Below are 22,313 nucleotides of genomic sequence, written 5' to 3'. Positions count from 1 at the left end.
TATTTTCATTACCAATATCAAAAACCATGAATTTTGATACCCATGTTGCCCCAATTTGTATGGTTTCGTAAATGTCCTCCCGGGAAAACCTTTCCTCAGGGCAATAGCCACTCCGGGTGTGGCCAATCCTGTCAAAATGGCCATTTTCATTACCAGTATCAAAAACCATGAATTTTGATACCCATATTGCCCAAATCTGTATGGTTCCGTAAATGTCCTCCCAGGAGAATCTTTCCTAGGGCACTGGCCACTCCGGGTGTGGCCAATATCCTAAAAGTTTAGTCCCAACACCATTGCCTCAAATCATTCTGGTTTTCGGATGACCGTTCTATCTTCATTAGAACAGAATTCCTCCCAAGTTGGTGCACAACCTGTGTCTATCAATGTGTGCATGTGTGTGTCTGAGCAATAAAATTACCACCGTGGATCCGTCTTTGACGAAACCTCGTAAGGTACTGAAATTTTCTGAGGATATCTGTTTGCTTAAATAGTTCGTATGAAATGCGGCAACATGGTGCAAATTTGGCCTTGTCTCTTGCTTTCGTGGAACTGTCACGCGAGAATGTTGCACCATGGTTGCCACATTTCATGCGAACTATTTAAGCAAACAGATATCCTCAGAAAATTTTAGTACCTTACGAGGTTTCGTCAAAGACGGATCCATGGTGGTAATTTTATTGCTCAGACACACACATGCACACATTGATAGACACAGGTTGTGCACCAACTTGGGAAGAATTCTGTTCTAATGAAGATAGAACGGTCATCCGGCCATTGCCCTGAGTGAAGGTTCTCCCGGGAGGACATTTACGGAACCATACAAATTGGGGTAATATGGGTATCAAAATTCATGGTTTTTGATACTGGTAATGAAATGGCCATTTTGACAGGATTGGCCACACCCGGAGTGGCCATTGCCCTGAGGGAAGGTCCCGGGAGGACATTTATTGAACCATACAAATTGGGGCAATATGGGTATCAAAATTCATGGTTTTTGATACTGGTAATGAAAATGACCATTTTGGCAGGATTGGCCACACCCGGGTGGCCAGTGCCCTAGGAAAGATTCTCCTGGAAAACATTTACGGAACCATACAGATTTGGGCAATATGGGTATTAAAATTCATGGTTTTGATACTTGTAATAAAAACGGCCATTTTGAAAGGATTGGTCACACCCGGAGTGGCCATTGCCCTGAGGGAAGGTTCTCCCGGGAGGACATTTACGGCACCATACAAATTGGGGCAATATGGGTATCAAAATTCATGGTTTTTGATACTTGTAATGAAATGGCCATTTTGACAGGATTGGCCACACCCGGAGTGGCCATTGCCCTGAGGGAAGGTTCTCCCGGGAGGACATTTATTGAACCATACAAATTGGGGCAATATGGGTATCAAAATTCATGGTTTTTGATACTGGTAATGAAAATGACCATTTTGGCAGGATTGGCCACACCCGGAGTGGCCAGTGCCCTAGGAAAGATTCTCCCGGGAAAACATTTACGGAACCATACAGATTTGGGCAATATGGGTATTAAAATTCATGGTTTTGATACTTGTAATAAAAACGGCCATTTTGAAAGGATTGGTCACACCCGGAGTGGCCATTGCCTTGAGGGAAGGTTCTCCCGGGAGGACATTTACGGCACCATACAAATTGGGGCAATATGGGTATCAAAATTCATGGTTTTTGATACTTGTAATGAAATGGCCATTTTGACAGGATTGGCCACACCCGGAGTGGCCATTGCCCTGAGGGAAGGTTCTCCCGGGAGGACATTTATTGAACCATACAAATTGGGGCAATATGGGTATCAAAATTCATGGTTTTTGATACTGGTAATGAAAATGGCCATTTTGGCAGGATTGGCCACACCCGGAGTGGCCAGTGCCCTAGGAAAGATTCTCCCGGGAAGACATTTACGGAACCATACAGATTTGGGCAATATGAGTATTAAAATTCATGGTTTTTGATACTTTTAATGAAAATGGCCATTTTGAAAGGATTGGTCACACCCGGAGTTTTCCGAAACATGCTTGTTTGGCAATATTTTCCTTTGTTGGCAATTTGTTTCCACAGAGGTGCCAATTATTGAAAACATTAAATTAGAATTAATTATTAAAGATTAAATAAATTGGCGAAGAATTTAAAAATATAAATAAAAATGGATTTATTTTTTAGAGTTAGTGCAAAGTTCTTTGTCATATTGGTTATGTAGAACATAACCACCTGCACCTTTTTATGTTAACACTTTATTTGAGGCCTACACGGAGAAAAAAGAGTTCCCAAAATCGTGAACAAGCGTGCATGAAAATGGGAACCTCGAACAAAGTGATCAAATCCCATAGTACGATTTTGGAAAACGTACCATGAAATTTGAACACTTTGTTCGTGGTTCTCGTTTTCATGAACGCTTGTTCACGATTTTGGGAACTCTTTTTTCTCCGTGTAATGAATGCCATTTACTAACATTTCAGTCCAAATTTGTGCGATTCATAAGCAAAATCGAGTGTCCGGAATTCGAAGTACAACAAGTTATTTTTATTTTAAAATTCTGATGAAAAATTGTTCGAAAAGACTTATGATAACAAAAATGATATTTTACTAAGTGTCCGGAGTTCAATTTTCGAGTGATTTCATAGCCTTTCCTCAGTGAGGAAGGCAAAACGTCTGATAATGATGATACATCAATAACGCAGAGGCAAAAACGCGTTAAGGGAGGTCACTCGGGCCATCATTCCGCGCACGAGATCTTCAACGCGAGATTACCTGGCCAGGCTCGCGAGAATGAGTTATTTCACTTAATACCAAACTGGAGCGCGATATTTTTGCCTCACTCATCGCGTAATTCCGGTCATAGTCTGGGGTTGGAGGTGTGTTATCTTGTTGTATGTTATATACTTGATTGAACTATAGTTGTTAAATAGTCTTCTAATAATTTTTATTCAACTTGGCTAAAAATTGTGTAACCTTTTTTCTATCAGACAACGGTTTATTAAAGAACTGAGCAACTTGTGCAATTTGTGCAAATTTCACGTTGATAACATGGTGTATAAAACTGTTTTCACGTACAAAGTTACATTAGTTCGATCACAGAGAATTAATCACATTTGCGACAGCAGAGCATTACACCTTCAAGTTTGTTGGCATTCGGTCAGGTTTGTTTTTTCGTCGCCGCTGGCCGTCAATTTGGTCGTCGCGTGACAGAAGCCATTTCGGCAAACCCGGGGCCCGGGACACTCGCAAATAACGGAATCAGCCAAAGCCCGCGTTTGGCCCCTTTTTTGAGGGAGGTATTTGGAAGGGAGCGGGGGATCAATGATTTTAGATTATGGGTGATTTAGGAGGGCGTGGGATTTCTGGGAGTTGCGCTGCCGGCGTCGTGATTGATGGACTTGATGACCGGGGTCAACGGGGAGGGGGTTCCTGGAGTGGGATCGGATTCAATTCGGACGTCCTGGCAAATGATGGACAGCTGTGTGATTGGTGGAGTTGGGTTTTGGCCGGAAATGGAATTTAATTTAAGTTTGACCGGTGAGGTTGTGGCGGTTGAGGTTTGAGGTTTGCAACAAGTTTGCAGTTTTGAAACATTTTTGGCATAATTTGGGCCGGTAGACAGATGGACTGGCATCAGCTGGCCGGAGTGACAGCATTAATTGGGAACACTTTTTTTTTTAAGAAACTCATCAATCTCTAGAATAAAACTTGTTGCAATGCAGCTAAGCCCAAACAGTTATGGTATTATGTTTGCCAACAGTTTTAAACTTTTCTATCCAATTTTAACATTCCGATTCAATGACAACCCAATTTCAAATGAGTTACACCCAGAAAATCAACTTTCATGGAACATTGAGCTATCAAGTCACGTGCAAACTAGTTTTCCCTGCAATCACACAAACCCCACTTTTAAAGTCATCCAAGATTTCCACGTTCAGGGATTTAGGGGCGTCCCCCTCCACCCCTCTCTCAACTTGATGAAGAGTACGGTCGGTCGGTTCGAAAGGACGCTGTGTGACCTGTTTCATGACCGTGGTTACGACACGATAGCGTGACTTTTGCGAGCGCCCGCGAGACGAAACTTTTCCTTCGAATTCTTCTGCCCAAGGACTTGAACCGAAACCCGGTAATTTACATACGGGGTGGGACTTGCGAGGACATGCAATTATTGGTGGAGGACGGGGAGCGGCTAACCAATCCACCTAGCAGTGTAATTTGAAACTTTTCAGGTGGCCACCCACCCGGGCCCGTTCAGGTGAGCTAATGACTATCATCGCGCACGGTTGGTTAGCGCAAGAACGGTTGTTTGGGGCAAACAAATACGCCCACGACTTCGTCGTTCGTCTCTGTTCCCTTAGTGCGGCCACTTGGTTGGGTGTGTACTTTAGATAAGGATCATCGCCGCGGAACGCCACCACATTCGGGAGGGGTTGCTCCCCTGAAAGTATGCAATGAACCTAACCTAACACTCGTACACTGCGGACGTGTTTTATGATTAAAAAAGTTTTCAATTTTTTTTAGCCGGGGCCTTGCGCAGTGTCTAGCTGGTTCGTGACAAAAAATTAAAAGCAAAATAATAACACTTTGGCGGGGCTCCGGCACAGGGTGTTGGTGAGAAGATGGTCACTTGAACTAGGAAGGCAATCCTTTTGACAAGCTGATGGCAAAAAGTGGTTCCCATGGTGGAATTAATGAACTTTTGGCTGCAGGTTTTAGTGTTTGTAGGGGAAGACTTGAGATAAGTTTAGAAGGCATTTTTAAGACCCAAAAATAGCCAAACGAAAATTGTCGCGGCAGGGAACTAATTATTTGTTTAGTTTTCATCTCCTGCTTTGCAGATAAATAATTTTGATTCGAGTTATTTTTCGGAAAAATGTTTGCTTTATACAAATAATGTTTTGAATTTTTTTCATTCTTTTGATGTTGTACTTTTTTTTGTTGGAAAATGAGATAATGTTCAAAAAATTTTTTTTTGATTGAATTCAATATTGTATTAAGTCGAGATTAAAAAATGATGATGTTTTCTGAGTTTGTATACCCAAGTAACATTTTAAAACCAACTGGCCACCACCTAGTTTTATTAAGGTCTTATGGTAGCATCTTGATTGCTTAATAGTTTTATTTGGACATTCACCGCAACCAATAAGCAAGAGCTAATTAATAGGTTCTAACAGGGTTTTATGCCTCGGATATAAAATCTTGAGACAATAAAAGCTAAATGGCTTTGAATACGGTTTAATGAAAGTTTTAAGAGAGACTTGAAAACCCAACAGCAATGTCGGTTTTATCGCATACTTCTTTAAAACCCAGGGTGTGTTAGTTGTCAAGTGCCATTAGAGCAGTTCTCTACGGTATTTTTTCTTAAATTTTAATTTTTGTATTTTTTTATCCGACTGAAACTTTTTTGGTGCCTTCGGTATGCCCAAAGAAGCCATTTTGCATCATTAGTTTGTCCATATAATTTTCCATACAAATTTGGCAGCTGTCCATACAAAAACGATGAATGAAAATTCAAAAATCTGTATTTTTTGAAGGAATTTTTTGATCGATTTAGTATCTTCGGCAAAGATGTAGGTATGGATACGGACTACACTGGAAAAAAATGATGCACGATAAAAAAAATTTGGTGATTTTTTTATTTAACTTTTTATCACTAAAACTTGATTTGCAAAAAAAACACTATTTTTAATTTTTTTAATTTTTTGATATGTTTTAGAGGACATAATAATGCCAACTTTTCAGAAATTTCCAGGTTGTGCAAAAAATCTTTGAGCGAGTTATGAAATTTTTAATCAACACTGATTTTTTTCAAAAAATCGAAAAATTGGTCGCAAACATTTTTCAACTTCATTTTCCGATGTAAAATCAAATTTGCAAACAAAAAGTACTTCAGTGAAATTTTGATAAAGTGCACCATTTTCAAGATAAATCCATTTTTAGGTGACTTTTTTGAAAATAGTCGCAGTTTTTCATTTTTTTTAAATTAGTGCACATGTTTGCCCAATTTTGAAAAAAATATTTTTGGAAAGTTGAGAAAATTTTCTATATTTTGCATTTTTAAACTTTGTTGATACGACCCTTCGTTGCTGAGATAAACAGGAAAATTGATGTTTTCTTAGTCCGATTTTCAATGTTTAACTATGAAACATTTGTGAAATTTTCCGATCGTTTCGGAAAAAATATTTTTTATTTTTTAAAACCAAGACTAACGTTTTAAAAGGGCGTAATATTGAATGTTTGGCCCTTTTGAAATGTTAGTCTTGGTTTAAAAAATTAAAAATATTTTTTCCGAAAAGATCGGAAAATTTCACGAATGTTTCATAGTTTAACATTGAAAATCGTGAGCAAATATGTGCACCAATTTAAAAAAATTACAAGCTTCGACTATTTTCAAAAACGTCACCTAAAATGGATTTAACATGAAAACGGTGCACTTTATCAAAATTTGAGTAGAGTACGTTTTGATTGCAAATTTAATTTTACATCGAAAAATGAAGTTGAAAAATTTCCAATCCTTGGGAAGTTACAGCGGTTTTAAAAATAAAAATGTCGAAAAAACAGCTTTTTTTTGTGGTTTTTGCCATTTTCTATATGACAGACTTGTTTTTTAAGTCTCGAAAATGTTTTTACCGGAAATCTCGTCCAATTTCCCATAAGTTTGTCTTTGACAGCTTTTCAATTGGATGCATGGGCTTACAGATATAAGCTTAATAACATTGCTCATAACTGAAAACAGAATATTTTTTCAGTGTGGTAGAAATCTGGATAGTTAATCATCTTACGTAAATATCAAAACAAGTCAAATTGAAAAGCTGTCATTGCAAACTTATGGGAAATTGGACGAGCTTTCCGGTAAAAATATTTTCAAGACTGAAAAATCAAGTCTGTCATATAGAAAATGCCAAAAACCACAAAAAAGCTGTTTTTTCGACATTTTTATTTTTAAACCCGCTGCAACTTTGCAAGGATTGGACTTAGAACATTACGCCCTTCTCAAATGTCATTTTCGAGTGCAATTGGCTCCATATACACAAAAATGGCTTATTTAGGCCTAGGATAACATGTCTACAAAGTTTCATTGAAATCGGAGAGGGTCGGATACAAAAGTACCAGAAAAAATCCTGATTTGAGCTGGAATTGCTCTAAAATGCTAAGATCGCCGTCACTTTTTCCGTTCCATCGTGATTCTCATTAGTTTCCAAGTGCACGTTCCGGTCGTCTGATGACGGGGGTTTCGGCGGCAAATTGAAACATTGTCGTGGCAAAGTGAATTAAGAGCAGGCGGAGAGTAGACTTGGAAAAAAAGGAAAGCAGAACTTTCGCGCACCCACTTTTCCGGTCGCGTTGTTATTAATGATGATCTTGGCCTAGGATCATTTCAGCACACATTTTGGAGGCTCTTCTGCGATTAACTTCCCACGCCAGAAGCAGCTGAGTAATTAGATGTGGTTAACCGGCATATGATGTAGGAGAGGGGGGAGGGTTTTGGATATGGGGCGTGTTCGTGCATAATTAAAGTGAGAGCACTTTTAATCCTTTGGTGCTTGGATGAGCTTTGACAGAGTCAGGGCGGTTAAATGTTGTCACTAATGGATTTTGGCGACGGAGAGGAAGCTGGATTGAAATATGGTTGGATTAGTTTTTACGGCGGAAGTAATCTGTTTGATGAGATAAATGCTTAAGTGGATTAAAGCAAATGTTTATGGTGTTCATTCTATGTGCACAATAGTATAGAAATTTATTACAATTCTTCAGAAATCTATAAAAGTTGTTTCCACTTTTCATGTGTTTAAAAATCAGTCATGCCCCAAATCAAAACCAAAAGCAAACACACTAAAGTGCTGTCGATACACTTGAAATAAACCGGCAAATCTGTTCCTTCTCAGTAAAGAAGGACGAAAATCATGCCCCCGAAGGATCCATCCCCGTTTCAACAAAATCGTGAAAGGACAAACCCCCTGTATCCCACAAAAAAGGTCCTCCACCTAGCAATTCATCCAGCTGGACCAAGGCCTGCCATCGATGCCCTGGCCAATGTTGACCATCATTCCTCCCCGGGGGTGACGGAATCCCACCACCATATCGGCAAACAAAAACCCCCATGTTTAATTCAATCGTAGATTTTCACTCTGTCCACAGAATCCATCCCACTTGAGGGGGAGCAAAAGAAAAAAAAAAGGGTAAAAACTCTCTCCATTCCGGATGGCATCCTTTCGTCAGCAACTCGCAACCTTTTGGTCACCGGGACGGTTCGGCACGACGGAACGCGCGGGAAGGTCATTTTTATTTCATAACAGAAGAAGACGGGACCGCCACTTTGCTCCCGGGTCTTTGATTCATAGCCTTTGCATTAGTGAGTGATGATTCCGTTCCCGTTTCCGACTGGATCGTCGAAATGTGAAGATGGACTTTAAAGTTAGTAGAGATTTAAATTTGTTAACTAAATTTGGAAAATTGAAATCTAGAGGTCAAAAAGAGTATCAAGCTAGCTGCTTAGCATTGTTACCCAGGCGTCTTATCGTTCTACCCACTCTTCCGAGATCTACATTATGACAAGGAATGCGCCGTTATTGGTCCTGCGCATGATCGTGTACTATAATAATTTTGTTGCGTTCGACTTTTAAAGCTCAAATTAATATTTACTTGAATATTTAGAAAATAAACAATTTCCTTCCCAGTACCACCATTCAATCAACCGAAAAAATCCCACTCAAAGTGTCCTTTTCTCTTCCTCAAACACACAACTTCCTTCCACGAAGTGAGTTAAAAGACCGTAACCCACTCGCGGTCTAATTTTGTGCGGTATGCAGAACAGCACGGATGACGATGCCGAATCGAATGAAAGATTTATGACTTTGAGCGTTGAAAGATCCACCGCCGCACCCCCCACCCCTTTTGCAGTGGGTGTCGGTGGGTAAAACCGCAAAACCCAGTGCCCAGTGCCCACAGGTCGATCGGCCATCGAACGGATCAACGTGTACGGAACCGTGGGAACTGCTGCAGGTGGATTGCTTCGACGGTGGGGAGAAGCGGGGCTGACGTGGTGGGTACAAGTGGGTTTTACGGGCGATATGTGCTCTCGAACTTTGCCCCCTCGGTTTCTCTTGAGGGATTTGGGCTTGGATGCCACTTGCCGTCGATTTATATAGTTTTCCACTCAAAATATATCTTTTTGCGGGGGGAACTGAAGCTGTGGGTTGAAGTGGGGCACTCTACCAAGGGATCTACAGTTTGGTGTACCGAGAAAAAAAAACTCTATTCAGATCGGTTATAGTTTTACGATACATTTCCATTTTTATAGGGCAATATTTTCGGGTTCTGGTCACTGCTTCTGACCCACCAACTTGGCCCCAAGCCCATCGCTTTGGGGCTTACTGAGACAAAAAAGAACCGAACGAGTTTCGCTATCTGGGGAGCAACAGTGCTGCCAGCCCGCAAAAGTTATGGCATTGTGGCGTTCTCTGTCATTGGAAATCTATATCCGATACATAAAAAAATACTCTACTATATTTTTATGATTAATAGAAGTGGGTTTCGCTATTGTTACTCACCACCATCGGCACGATCTGCTGCAATTTTGTTGTGAAGTTGCTGAAACCGCATCGAGAGAGCTTTAGCTGGAAAGCTTAAGAGCTGTGTGTTGTTGTGCATTTTTATCGGAATCGATTTATTTTTTGTTACAATTTATGGAAAGCATAATTTTTGTGCACCAGCACAGCAGGAATAGTTTATCGGCTTTAGGTTTATTGGAATTTGATCCTGATGAATAGAGTTCGATTCACTCTGCTATTATTTTAGAATTATCTAGCCCGTTATTTCACAGCAATAATAGGCTTGAGCGCTTATCGCTGTTTCCCCAAAACGGTTATTATAAGCAAATGTTTTGCCATTGATGAAATCAGTTCTCAACCCGAAATCCGAAATCAGTCGCATTAGCCTATCCACCGTTTAATTGCCGGACCAGCAGCTGCTGACACACACGTCCCCTATTTTTGGTTCGACCTTTTAACCCACAACCCCCCAACCCCTCTAATTTCAGAAAATTGTATCGATTATTAGATTAGTACAACCCTCGGGCCCTCGGTAGTAATGCGGTGAAAACTTGGCCGTGGAGGAGTGGAAGTGCGTTTGCGTGTCCAGATCAATTTGGCTCGTCATTAGAACAAACGCAGTAGGGGGGTTTGGGAGCCGCCGCAGGGAGTGGCTTTGAGCAAAATGATGCAAGAAGATTGTGTGCCAAAAACATGTGTTATGACTTTTTTATGAACAAATTTTCTTTTCCTGAGCAATTCCAGCTCAAATCAAGAATTTTTCTGATACTTTTGTACCCGACCCTCTCCGATTTCAATGAAACTTTTTAGATATGTTATCCTAGGCCTATATAAGCCATTTTTGTGTATATGGAGCCAATAGTACTCGAAAATAACATTTGAGAAGGGCGTAAGGTATTTAAATATTTTTGTATTTTGCAATTTAAAAATTGCTGTATCTCGAAGCCATTGCGTCGTATCAAAAAGTGGTCAAAGACAAACTTGTAGGAAATTGGACGGGCTTTCTGAAAAAAATACACTGAAACAAAAATACACGCCACTTCTATGAGATTTTTTGATTTTTAAGTCTAAAACTTAAATTTAAAGGTGTTGTCACGATTTTTTTTCGTTCAAAATTTTTGAGGAAATAGCCTAAGATGTTACCAAAAGACTGACGAAAAATGCAGGATGGTATGTCTCTCCTAAAAAAATACAAAAATCATTTACTAAAACTGTTGGAAAAATTATAAAAAAAAACTTGTATCATAAATTAGCATTTAGCACGAACCATTTTTTTAATCTAAAAAATAAATTTAATTTCTGACATTTGTTTGTTCCCCAAGTCATCAAACCTTACGGTACCCCCTCCCCCTTGTCAGCTTGACACAAGGCAGTGGCAAATGGTTTCATCAGGCGAGAAGGGGACGACGTGGAAGTGGTGGAAATTATGCAAAACTCATAGCTGCGGTGTGGCGGTGGGATTTTGTGAGTCGAAATCAAATTAAATGGAAACATGCCGCGCGCTCGCGTCAGGACAAACGACTGCGGCGACGACGACGACGACGGCGTCTGCAACAGGATAATTGTGAATTGAAGTGGGAGGTGGGTGGAGGCACGCACGTTGCGTGCGTGGGCGTATTTGCTTAGAGGGGGAGAGATAGAGTGCGTGAGCTCCGTTTGATTGAATTGGATCATGGGCTGGTGTGGAACTGATTGGAATTAAGCTGGGCGGAGAAAAACAGCAGGTGGAATCGATGATTGCATTTGAAGTTTACTGACAAAAAAAATGCTTGAAAGGCTGAACATGGTTCAAAAGCTCTTTTGAATTAAATAATTCAAAGCAGGACTAAGTAAACGCCAAACAGCAAACAACTAATTTCCAAACGATGGAAACCACGCGACTGTTCAAACTGTCATTCCATTCAATTCTCCATCCTTAAATTATATCTGATGCTTTTAACAGACAAGGGAAAAACCTACCTACCACCCACTAAGGGCACGCTACCCATTAGAAATCCCCAAACCCCCCCACCCGCAACCACAACGCAAACGAAAATCCATCCCGCAGAGGGAATTTCCCCTTGAAAAACGCAATGTCAATGTCTGTGCGCCGCCAACCGAACATAAAGCGACATTTTACGGCCGCAGAAGCTCCCAAATCCCAAATTCACCCAACCACCCTCGGAACAGGGACAAACCACATCCATCCAGTAGTGTTTGGTTTGGGTAAAGTTCGCAGTGGTTGTGGCTCGGACTTAAAACGAAATACGCTCGCTCAGCGGGACACGGTGAAAATTAGGTAATCCGGCACCGGCTTCAGGCCCAACCGACTCCGACTCCGACTCTAACTCCGGCCTTCCACCTCCAGGCGACTCCGTTTCCAGCTTTCAACAAATTGTTGGCTCCGACTCCGACTCCACATATTTAAAAAAGTTTCAAAAGTTTGTTAGCTATTGTTTTGAAAACATTGATAAATAGGATTATTTAAATACTCTATAAGTGTCATGTTTTTCTCAAGGAAAATAAGTTCTAATCACAAAACGAAAAAAAAGTTTCTAGGTTACAAGCAGGGCAAGCGACTCCGACTCCGACTACGACTCCGGCTTTCTGGGATTAGCTGACTCTAACTCCGAGTCCGGCTCCGGCTTTCAGATCCAACCGACTCTGACTCCAACTCCGGCCCACCAACTCTAGCCGACTCCGACTCCGACTCCAGCTTTCAAAAAATGATTGGCTCCGACTCCGACTCTGACTCCACATATTTTTAAATATTTCAAAAGTAAGTTTACGATTATTTCGAAAACATTGATAAAAACTAACTTAATCCACCTATGTGGTTGGAGCCTTCCTCACAACAATGGCTGTACACAAGTTTCATCTATTTTTTAGATCCGGCTTCCAAAAAGTACATCGATATCACTTAAGTGGCCATATCTCGAGACAGGGTTGCCAGATCTTCAATGTTTTAGACTCGTTGGAAAGGTCTTTTGATAACCTAACCAACAATGGGTCGGATGATGGATCCGGACATAGTTTACATACATTTAAGTGAGATCCGGTTTCAAAAAAGTACATCAATATCACTTAAGGGGCCATATCTCGAGACAGGGTTGCCAGATCTTCAATGTTTTAGACTCGTTGGAAAGGTATTTTGATAACCTAACCAACAATAGGTCGGATGGTGGATCCGGACATAGTTTACATACATTTAAGTGAGATCCGGCTTCAAAAAAGTACATCAATATCACTTAAGGGGCCATATCTCGGGACAGGGTTGCCAGATCTTCAATGTTTTGGACTCGTTGGAAAGGTCTTTTGATAACCTAACCAACAATAGGTCGGATGGTGGATCCGAACATAGTTTACATACACTTAAGTGAGATCTGGCTTCAAAAAAGTACATCAATATCACTTAAGAGGCCATATCTCGAGACAGGGTTGCGAGATCTTCAATGTTTTGCACTCGTTGGAAAGGTATTTTGATAACCTAACCAACGTTGGGTCGGATGATGGACCCGGACATAATTTACATACATTTAAGTAAGATCCGGCTTCAAAAAAGTACATCAATATCACTTAAGAGGCCACATCTTGAGACAGGGTTGCCAGATCTTCAATGTTTTAGACTCGTTGGAAAGGTCTTTTGATAACCTAACCAACAATGGGTCGGATGATGGATCCGGACATAGTTTACATACATTTAAGTGAGATCCGGCTTCAAAAAAGTACATCAATATCACTTAAGTGGCCATATCTCGAGACAGGGTTGCCAGAGCTTCAATGTTTTGCACTCGTTGAAAAGGTCTTCTGATAATCTAACCAACGATGGGTCGGATGATGGACCCGGACATAGTTTACATACATTTAAGTGAGATCCGGCTTCATAAAGGTATATCAATATCACTTAAGTGGCCATATCTCGAGACAGGGTTGCCAGATCTTCAATGTTTTGGACTCGTTGGAAAGGTCTTTTGATAACCTAACCAACGATGGGTCGGATGATGGACCTGGACATAGTTTACATACAGTTAAGTGAGATCCAAATATATGTGAAAACACATTTTTATACATAACTTTTGAACTACTTATCGAAACTTCAATCTGTATAAAACTCGATCTATGGGACCCTAAGCCAAGTCGAATGCAACAAGTTCGGGTCAAATCGGTTCAGCCAGTGCCGAGAAACATGAGATAGTTTGTTGGTCACATACATACATACACACACACATACACACACACATACACACAGACATTTGTTCAGTTTTCGATTCTGAGTCGATATGTATACATGAAGGTGGGTCTACGACGTTTTTATACGAAGTTCATTTTTAGAGCAGGATTATAGCCTTACCTCAGTGAGGAAGGCAAAAGGATTATTTAAAAACCGGAATTTTTTTTTCTAGTATTACAAGTTTTAGACGTTATTGAAACAGAAATTAAAAAACGCCAGTTTTGAAAAATAGTTTGGTAAGTAAATTTGGCTTTATCTACTTAACCTTAAATGTTCATTAAATTGATTAAAAGCTAAAATATTAAATAGTTGTTTTTTTCATGATCATTAAAAGAAATCAGGCCTTAATGATTGATTTAACCTATAAATTCAATTTGCTCACTTTTAAGTTGACATTTATAAGAAGCACAGTGACTATCATAGTCACCTTGTATTTTTAAATAACAATTTTAAACGAAACTATTTTTTAAAGCTCCATTGAAAGTTTTAAGACGTACATGGACATCACGCCAAGGCTGAAGAAGTTTATTATTACAAATCAATATATCTAAAAAAATCTTCGTGGTAAGAACGCTTAAGGGGTTCTTTTCAAATATCCGTGACCTAGAAAATATTTTACCTCAGAATTTTGGATTTATTTGAATTTTTTATATATTTAAAAGGAGGCGCGCGATACCTCTTGCATCTTCACCTAAAACGAAGCTTTATGAAGGGTCGTGCGCATCCATGAAAATATATGAAAAAACTTAGAATTGGATAAAAAACAAAAATCCACAGGTCACGGATATTTTTTTATCTTGAAATCCTGTCCTATCCTGAAATCTTGAGATTTGTTCAACGATAATTTGAAACAATATCAAAATAGTTTGCCTAAGGATCAACATTCTCAGACACTTTTAATTTTTTGTACAAAGTTATAAACAAGATGCGCATGTTGAGTTCCAAGAAATAGATTGTTATAATCGTTGAATATATTTTGGAAGAGTTATCCTGTCAGTGATTTTTTTGTTTTCGATTTCCATAAATAGTGATTATTATTTATATTTTTTTATGTACCTCGTAACTTTTTTCCTGAACATTGATTTACTTGAAACCCCCAAGACATTCGCTATCGGGGTATAAGATGACTGTGTACTTTTTTCAGAAAGAACTAGAATAAATTTGGTCAAATTTGAGTTTAAAGGGTACATAAATATTGGCAAAAGGATGTGTGTGTGTGTGTGTGTGTGTGTGTGTGTGTGTGTGTGTGTGTGTGTGTGTGTGTGTGTGTGTGTGTGTGTGTGTGTGTGTGTGTGTGTGTGTGTGTGTGTGTGTGTGTGTGTGTGTGTGTGTGTGTGTGTGTGTGTGTGTGTGTGTGTGTGTGTGTGTGTGTGTGTGTGATCCAATCCAATACCCGCTAACCGGTAGCGAAATTATGGGAAAGTATAGTTTGTATCAGACTTTGTATATGCCGAATGCTGATACAGCTTATCTCAGTCCCGGGTATTAGGTGGTGATAGCCTTCGCGCTGCTTCCAACGACCCGTTTTAGAATGGCAGAGCTCCTTGCGGTCCAATTCCGAGGTCGCTGGGCATTGTTCGGCCCCGCCTAAACATAGAAGCAAGCATCTGAAGGAATCTCGATCTATATTTAGACTTCCAATCCCCTCAGGCAAATCAGGGATCAGCGCGTATTTAATATGAGAAGATAACATGTTTCAACACTACGGATCATTTCACTGATAGAGTGTAAACCTTCTGATGGCCGATTGCTTAGCGTCCCAAACCACCAATCCTAAGGCGTGAGTTCGAATCCCGCCTGATACATTTTCGTTTTTGATCATATTCAAAGTTCAAATTCATGATTAAAATTTCAAAGGAACCGACCGGGATTTGATCCCTGAACCTTCTGCTTGTGAGGCAGAAGCCGTAACCATTAAGCCACGGAGCCGGTCATAAATATTGGCAAAAGGATGCAGTCAAAAATCAATTAAATATTTCTAACTACAAAACCAATTTTGTTTTATTTATTTTTTAGTTATGATGATACTACATACTTGGGTAAGAGCTGATTAATAGGTTATCATTTAGTGATCTCTAAAAAAAAAATAAAAATGGCAACGCAGCGCATGCAACTTGAAAAAAAATAAAAATAAAAGAAGTTTTGTTAATAAATCTGATTTATAGCAAATACTAAAAAATAGAAAATAAATCTAATTTTTGTTGAATTTAAGATAACTCCGACTCCGACTCCAACTCCAGCTAATTAAATTTATCACACTCCGGCTCCGATTCCAACTCCAACTTCACAGCCCTGGTTACAAGTTATATACGTTATTGAAACAGAATTTAAAAAAACTCCAGTTTTGAAATTAAATAAAGATCTATTTAGTTTACCACATATTTGCATTTCATTTATTAAAAGGATCAGTCGTGTGGTGTTTTTGGGGGGAAGATCGGTGCGAACCGATGCGCGAGAATCCGCGAGAAAGTGGTGGAAGTTTCTGGAATAAATTGATATAGGGATTCGTGTCGTAAATTCGTTGTGAAATTTGTTATGAAGAAGTCGTGTATTGTGTAGCAGCGCTTTTTGATATTTTCGTGATATTATTTTATGAATATAATGTTAATTATGATTACATTTCTTTTTGAAAGCCCTTCCCATAGCACCGTTGCTCGGATGGCACGCCGGCGGTAAGAAGTTAAAAAGACGCGATGAAATAAGTCCTTCTCATAGCGCCGCAGCTCGGAAGGCAATGATTATGTTTCACTTTCTTGTCAAATCATCTACCAAGATTAATCGTGAGTTACGCCCTTTTGAAATGTTAGTCTTGATTTTAAATTTTTGAAAATATTTTTTTCCAAAAAGATCGAAATTTTTTACGAATGTTTCATATTTTAACGTTGTAAATCGGACTATTAGTTGCTGAGATATCTTGTTCGGGTGAGACTTAAAAAACATCAATTTCATGTTTTTTAACCTTTGCATGGCAATATCTTAGCAACTATGGGTCGTATCAACAAAGTTCGATAAAGCAAAATATAGAGAATTTTCTCAGCTTTTCAAAAATATTTTTTTCAAAGGTGAGCAAACATGGGCACTAATTTAAAAAAATGAAAAATTGCGACTATTTTCAAAAAAGTTACCTAAAAATGGTTATAACTTGAGAACGGTGCACTTTATCAAAAATTCACTAAAGCACTTTTTGATTGCAAATTCGATTTTACATCGAAAAATGAAGTTGAAATTTTTTTGCGACAAATATTTCGATTTTTTGAATAAATCTGTATTGATTCAAAAAATCATAACTCGGTCAAAGATTTTTTGCCCATTCTGGAAATTTCTGAAAAGTTGACATTTGATGTCCTCTAAAACATATCAAAAAATAAAAAAAAATAAAAATAGTGTTTTTTTTGCAAATCAAGTTTTAGTGACAAAAAGTTAAATAAAAAATCACCAAAAAATTTTTTACCGTGTATCATTTTTTTTCAGTGTAGTCCATATCCATACCTACAACTTTGCCAAAGACACCAAATCGATCAAAAAATTCCTTCAAAAGATACAGATTATTGAATTTTCACATATCATTTTTGTATGGACAGCACCAAATTTGTATGGAAAATTATATGAACGAACTAATGATGCAAAATGGCTTCTTTGGGCATACAGAAGGCACCAAAAAAGTTTCAGCCGGATTAAAAAATACAAAAATTAATTTTTAAGAAAAACGATTGATTCCGTAGATAACTGATCATTTGTTAAGTGCAATGCGCGAAGTTGAGACTCCAGCAGAACCTTTTTAAAAGTGCTTGTTTACGAAGGACAGCTACCCAAATTAACCAATACTGATTTTGATTTGCAGTTTCGTTTTCACCGGTTCCTATTTTATGACCGCTCCTCGAACAGCCCAAGTGGGATTTCTCCTCTGTCAGGGGAAAATTCCACCCAACTTCATGGACTACATTAGAGCCAAAATCCTTTTTCGTTAAAAAAAAAAATAATGGGTGATTGAAATGTGATGTTACCCGCCTTCACCCATCCACAGGGCCGCAATCAGCGCCTTCGGTGAGTGGGCGTCCAGTCTCTGAGTGAAGAATGGGTCTTGGAGCTATAAAGTGCCGTCGTAATGTGAGTTTGATTTGGAGTTTCGGGAGACGAGCTCATATGGTATCGGAACGGGGGTTTTCCCGGCAAAGTGGAACATTGTGGGTCGTAAAACAGACTCCGGGAAAACAACAAATGGTGCTCGGGATTTTGGAAGTTGTAAATTGAAAATGCTTGTTTGTTTTTGGGGACCTCTTTATTGCCAAAATGAGTGACCCTTTATAGCGTAGCGCAGTTCTTTTCCAAATGGCTCGCGACTTAAGCAAAAAAAAAAAAACAACTTACTGTAAATAGAGGTCAATTGTCCATAGTATGCATCTTACCTAGAATGATGAAAGGAAAGAAAAAAGAAAATTTAGCATTGTATCAGATGGTATTTTTAATACAGGGAATCCCGTCCTGCTGACTCCCCGCGCAAAATGTTATCGAATCAATTTATAACTTTTTAATAAACTTCCGTCACAGAGCTCAAACTCAGCTTCAACCAGCCTTGCATTGCACAACTTTTTTTCCCCCGCGTAAAGTTCCCCTTCTTATTGCCCATTTCCACGCCACACGGCTGAGAAGCCTTTCCCGGTTTCACCCCCTTTTTTAAAAAAAGAAACTTATACCGAGAAGCAAATTTAACTTTCTTGATGCCTCGTGGTGGGCGAGGAAAAAAAATATAAAAAGAGATCGCATCTTTTTGGCAAACGATTATTGGATATTTGGCGGAGGTTTACGTCTGAGACTAGGGATTACTTAAATGTTTTTTTTTTTTCAAATATCACTAGTTATAATGAATTTTACGCTTTACAGCAAATCAACAGTTTGTTTTGTATTTGTTGAAAATACGTACTTTTCCTGTCATTCTACATTGACCAAACATATTTCGACCTTTTTCATTTTTTGAGGGGGTAATTTGGTCCCAGATCGGGAACTAAACGTCTTTTTTCTAGTAGGCCATCAATTTGGAGCTGAATTTTACATAAAATTACCTTTGACTCCAGATTTTTAGCATATCACCTGTATTTTTAAATTGTTTAAAAATTAAAGGGATGGTACCGTTAAGGCCGTATTAATACGACCTAATTAGACTATGACAAAGATACAAACAAACTTTTTAACAGTTTGCCTGCATTTCGTCGCCGTCGTACTAACTTGTCGCACGTGCATTTTGGGCCAAATTGAGTTAAGAACGCCATTTTGTGCAGCTCCCGATGTCTCACCTTTTGACCTTTACAGATCCCCAAAATTCGATTTCATTCCTGAGATTTTCAACGAAATCTGAAAAAAGAATGTATGACAAAAGGTCGAATGCCAAAAGGTCGAATGGACAAAAGGTCGAAAGTGGACAAAAGGTCGAATGGACAAAACGTCGAAAGGACAAAAGGTCGAACATAAAAAAAAAAATTTACCAAACAAAACTTTTGATTTGAGCCTAAATACACAAATAATGATAAGGTGATTTAAAAAATTTCTTCAATTTCATTTCTATATTTTTAAAAATTTTGAGGTCTTCTGAATAAAAACTTGCCTCCGGATTGTTGGAGGCTTATTGAAAAGGGAGGGGGAAAGAGGGGGTTTTTCTTTTTTTAAATATAAATAAATACGATTGTTTTTTTATTCATACAGTTATGTTTTTGAAGTCAGATTTTTCTTAGGATCTATTGTGACCATGAAAGATAGATTGTTAAAGGAAAGAAAACTTGCAACAATATTTGAAAAAAGGAAGACTTTTTAATTTTTCAAAACTATTTAAATTTTAATTTGAAAAAAGTCTCTAAAATATTCCAACGATTTTTATAAATAAAATAAAAGCTTTTAAAATATATTTAAAGAAGTAGAATTTAAAAAAAGGAACCAAATATATTTTAAAGAATGGAAAAATTCACAAAATCATAACAACAGTCAAATATAGGTTTTTAAAAATAAAATAACAGCTTAAGAAATATTTTAGCAGTCGAACTTTTTTTTGAAGAACTGCTCATATTTAAAAGAATAAAAAACTTAGAAAACATTACGGCAGTCAAGAGTAAGTTGTTTTTCAAAATAAAAATAAAACTTCCAAAATAGAAAGAATGAAAAAACTCACACAAATATTACGACATACAAGAAAATTTTGTTTTTAAAAATAAAATAAAAGCTTTAAAAAATATTTTGGAAGTCAACCTTTTTTTGGAACAACAGTTCATGTTTGAAAGAATGGAAAATTACAAAAATATTTTGACAATCAAGAATTGATTGTTTTAAAAAATACAAACAAACTTTCAAAATATTTAAAAAGTCGAACTTTTATTTTAAGGAACTGCTCATGTTTGAAAGAAGGGAAAAACTCACAAAAATATTTTGACAATCTAGAATTTGTTGTTTTAAACAATAAAAATAAACTTCCAAAATATTTTATAAGTCGAACTTTTAAGGAACTGCTCATGTTTGAAAGAATGGAAAAACTCACAAAAATATGTTGACAGTGAAGAATTAGTTGTTTTTAAAAATAAAAATAAACTTCCAACAAATTTCAGAAGTTGAACTTTTTTTTCAAGGAACTGCTCATGTTTGAAAGAATGGAAAAAACACACAGAAATATTTTGACAATCAAGAAAATGTTGTTTTTAAAATTAAAAATAAACTTCCAAAATATTTTATAAGTCGATTTTTTGTTTTAAGGAACTGTTCATGTTTGAAAGAATGGAAAATCTCACAAAAATATTACGACAATCAAGAATAGGTTATTTTTAAAAATAAAAATAAACTTCCAACATTTTTCAGAAGCCGAACTTTTGTTTCAAAGATCTGCTCATGTTTGGAAGAATAGAAATCTTCTCAAAAACTGGTTTGGAAATTATTCTGCTTATTTAAAAAAAAGATCATTACTAAAAGGATGGATAAGCCAAGGATTAACTCACAGAAAAAAAACAGACTTGACTTGATTTTGTTTAAGTTTATAATTACAATTATTTGTTTCATTTTTTCACATTCTACCTACTGTCCATTCGACCTTTTGTCCACTTTCGACCTTTTGTCCATTCGACCTTATGTCTTTCGACCTTTTGTCCATTCGACCTTATGTCTTTCGACCTTTTGTTGCACATCCCTGAAAAAACTCCGTGCATTGTTGTCGCTCTTCATATAAAAGAAGTTTCAATCTTGTCGTGCTATCTTGTCACTTCCTGAAAATTGATGTAAGTGCGACAACTGGACAAAGGGATTTCAGGTCAGAACGCGTTTGACGCACGTACAAGTTAAACTACCGTAAACATTTGTAATTATAACTCGGGACTCCAGCAACCAACTTCAACCAAACTTTGGGACAATGCACATAATGGTCAGCCAAACAAAACGTGTTAGTTATTGTTTACATTGCGTGCTCACGTTTTTGTTTATTCAAGGTCGAACATTAAAACGCGCTTTTTTCGGAGGGGGCCGCAGCTGTGTGAGTGAGTGGAGAATAGCCAACCAAAACACCACCAAATCCAAAACTAACCGAAACATTCTGAGTACACGCATCTATCCCCCCGCGCGACCTCGTTTATTTGTACGTAAGACCTTAAAAAATTCACACTTTACGTCCTGCCAAACGACCACGGCTGGAGCTCTGCCATCGAATCGTAGATTCACGGCCTTTGTTCCCGGAGCCCGAAAAAGAAGGCGACTCTGCTGCGCTGTCGCAAAACAGACTTCAAAAGGTTCCCCGTTTACGGCGGAACACAAACACGACAGAGCGTGGCGGTTGTGTCAAACAATTTGATGAGGTTATGTCAGATGTCCCGTGACCCTGTGACTCGTCGATCCGGACGGTTTGTAAAGGTCGTGTGATGTGGCGCAATCCAGTGGCGGTGTCGGGTTTCATGAGGCTGTGGGGAAAACGAAAGGACGGTCCCCGGTGAACCCGAGCAGACGATAATAACTTTGGAATAACATTTTTTGATATTTGAAAATACTAGGCCAATAACATTTTGTGTTATTTATAACAAGATTTGTTATTCGTCGTTATGATTTTTTGTTATTGGATTGTTATTATAACATTTTCAGTAATTCTTCGAACAAATCTTGTTTTAATTATTTTTTGTTATTTTAACAACTAATTCGATCATCCCAATAAGAGTTGAAGGTATTCTTCCATAACAAAAAATGATATTCCAATGTTGTTTTTGCTTTCAATCAATATCAGACCTATAACAAATTTTGTTATGATATTATAAACTGTTATTCAACTCTTATACAAAAAATGGATTTTTCAAGAAGAATCCATAACACTTTTTGTTATTTCAACAGTATTTGTTATTGCAATGGCATGAATTTTGTTATTACCGTCTGCCCGGGGATAGTGAAATCTGTGGAAAATTTGGTGGAAATGCAAGGTTATGTTCGACAATTTTGATTATTTTTGTAAGGTTTTGGTTTTGGAAACATGCTCGAAGGATCCCTGATCTATATCCAGACTTTCAATCCCTTTTGGCGAATCAGGAATTAGCATGGATCTCTTC

At 38.1% G+C, this 22,313-nt stretch overlaps 1 protein-coding gene across 1 annotated transcript in view; it reads right to left on the bottom strand.

The window, feature by feature from the left end:
• Positions 1-22,313, bottom strand: part of LOC6032196 (leucine-rich repeat-containing protein 24) — a 370,966-nt gene that overhangs the window by 162,211 nt on the left and 186,442 nt on the right.

Source organism: Culex quinquefasciatus, chromosome 1 (assembly GCF_015732765.1).
Source record: "Culex quinquefasciatus strain JHB chromosome 1, VPISU_Cqui_1.0_pri_paternal, whole genome shotgun sequence".
Taxonomy (NCBI): Eukaryota; Metazoa; Arthropoda; class Insecta; order Diptera; family Culicidae; genus Culex; species Culex quinquefasciatus.
The sequence above is the reverse complement of the archived record's forward strand: the minus strand, read 5'-3'. Positions and strand labels throughout refer to the sequence as shown.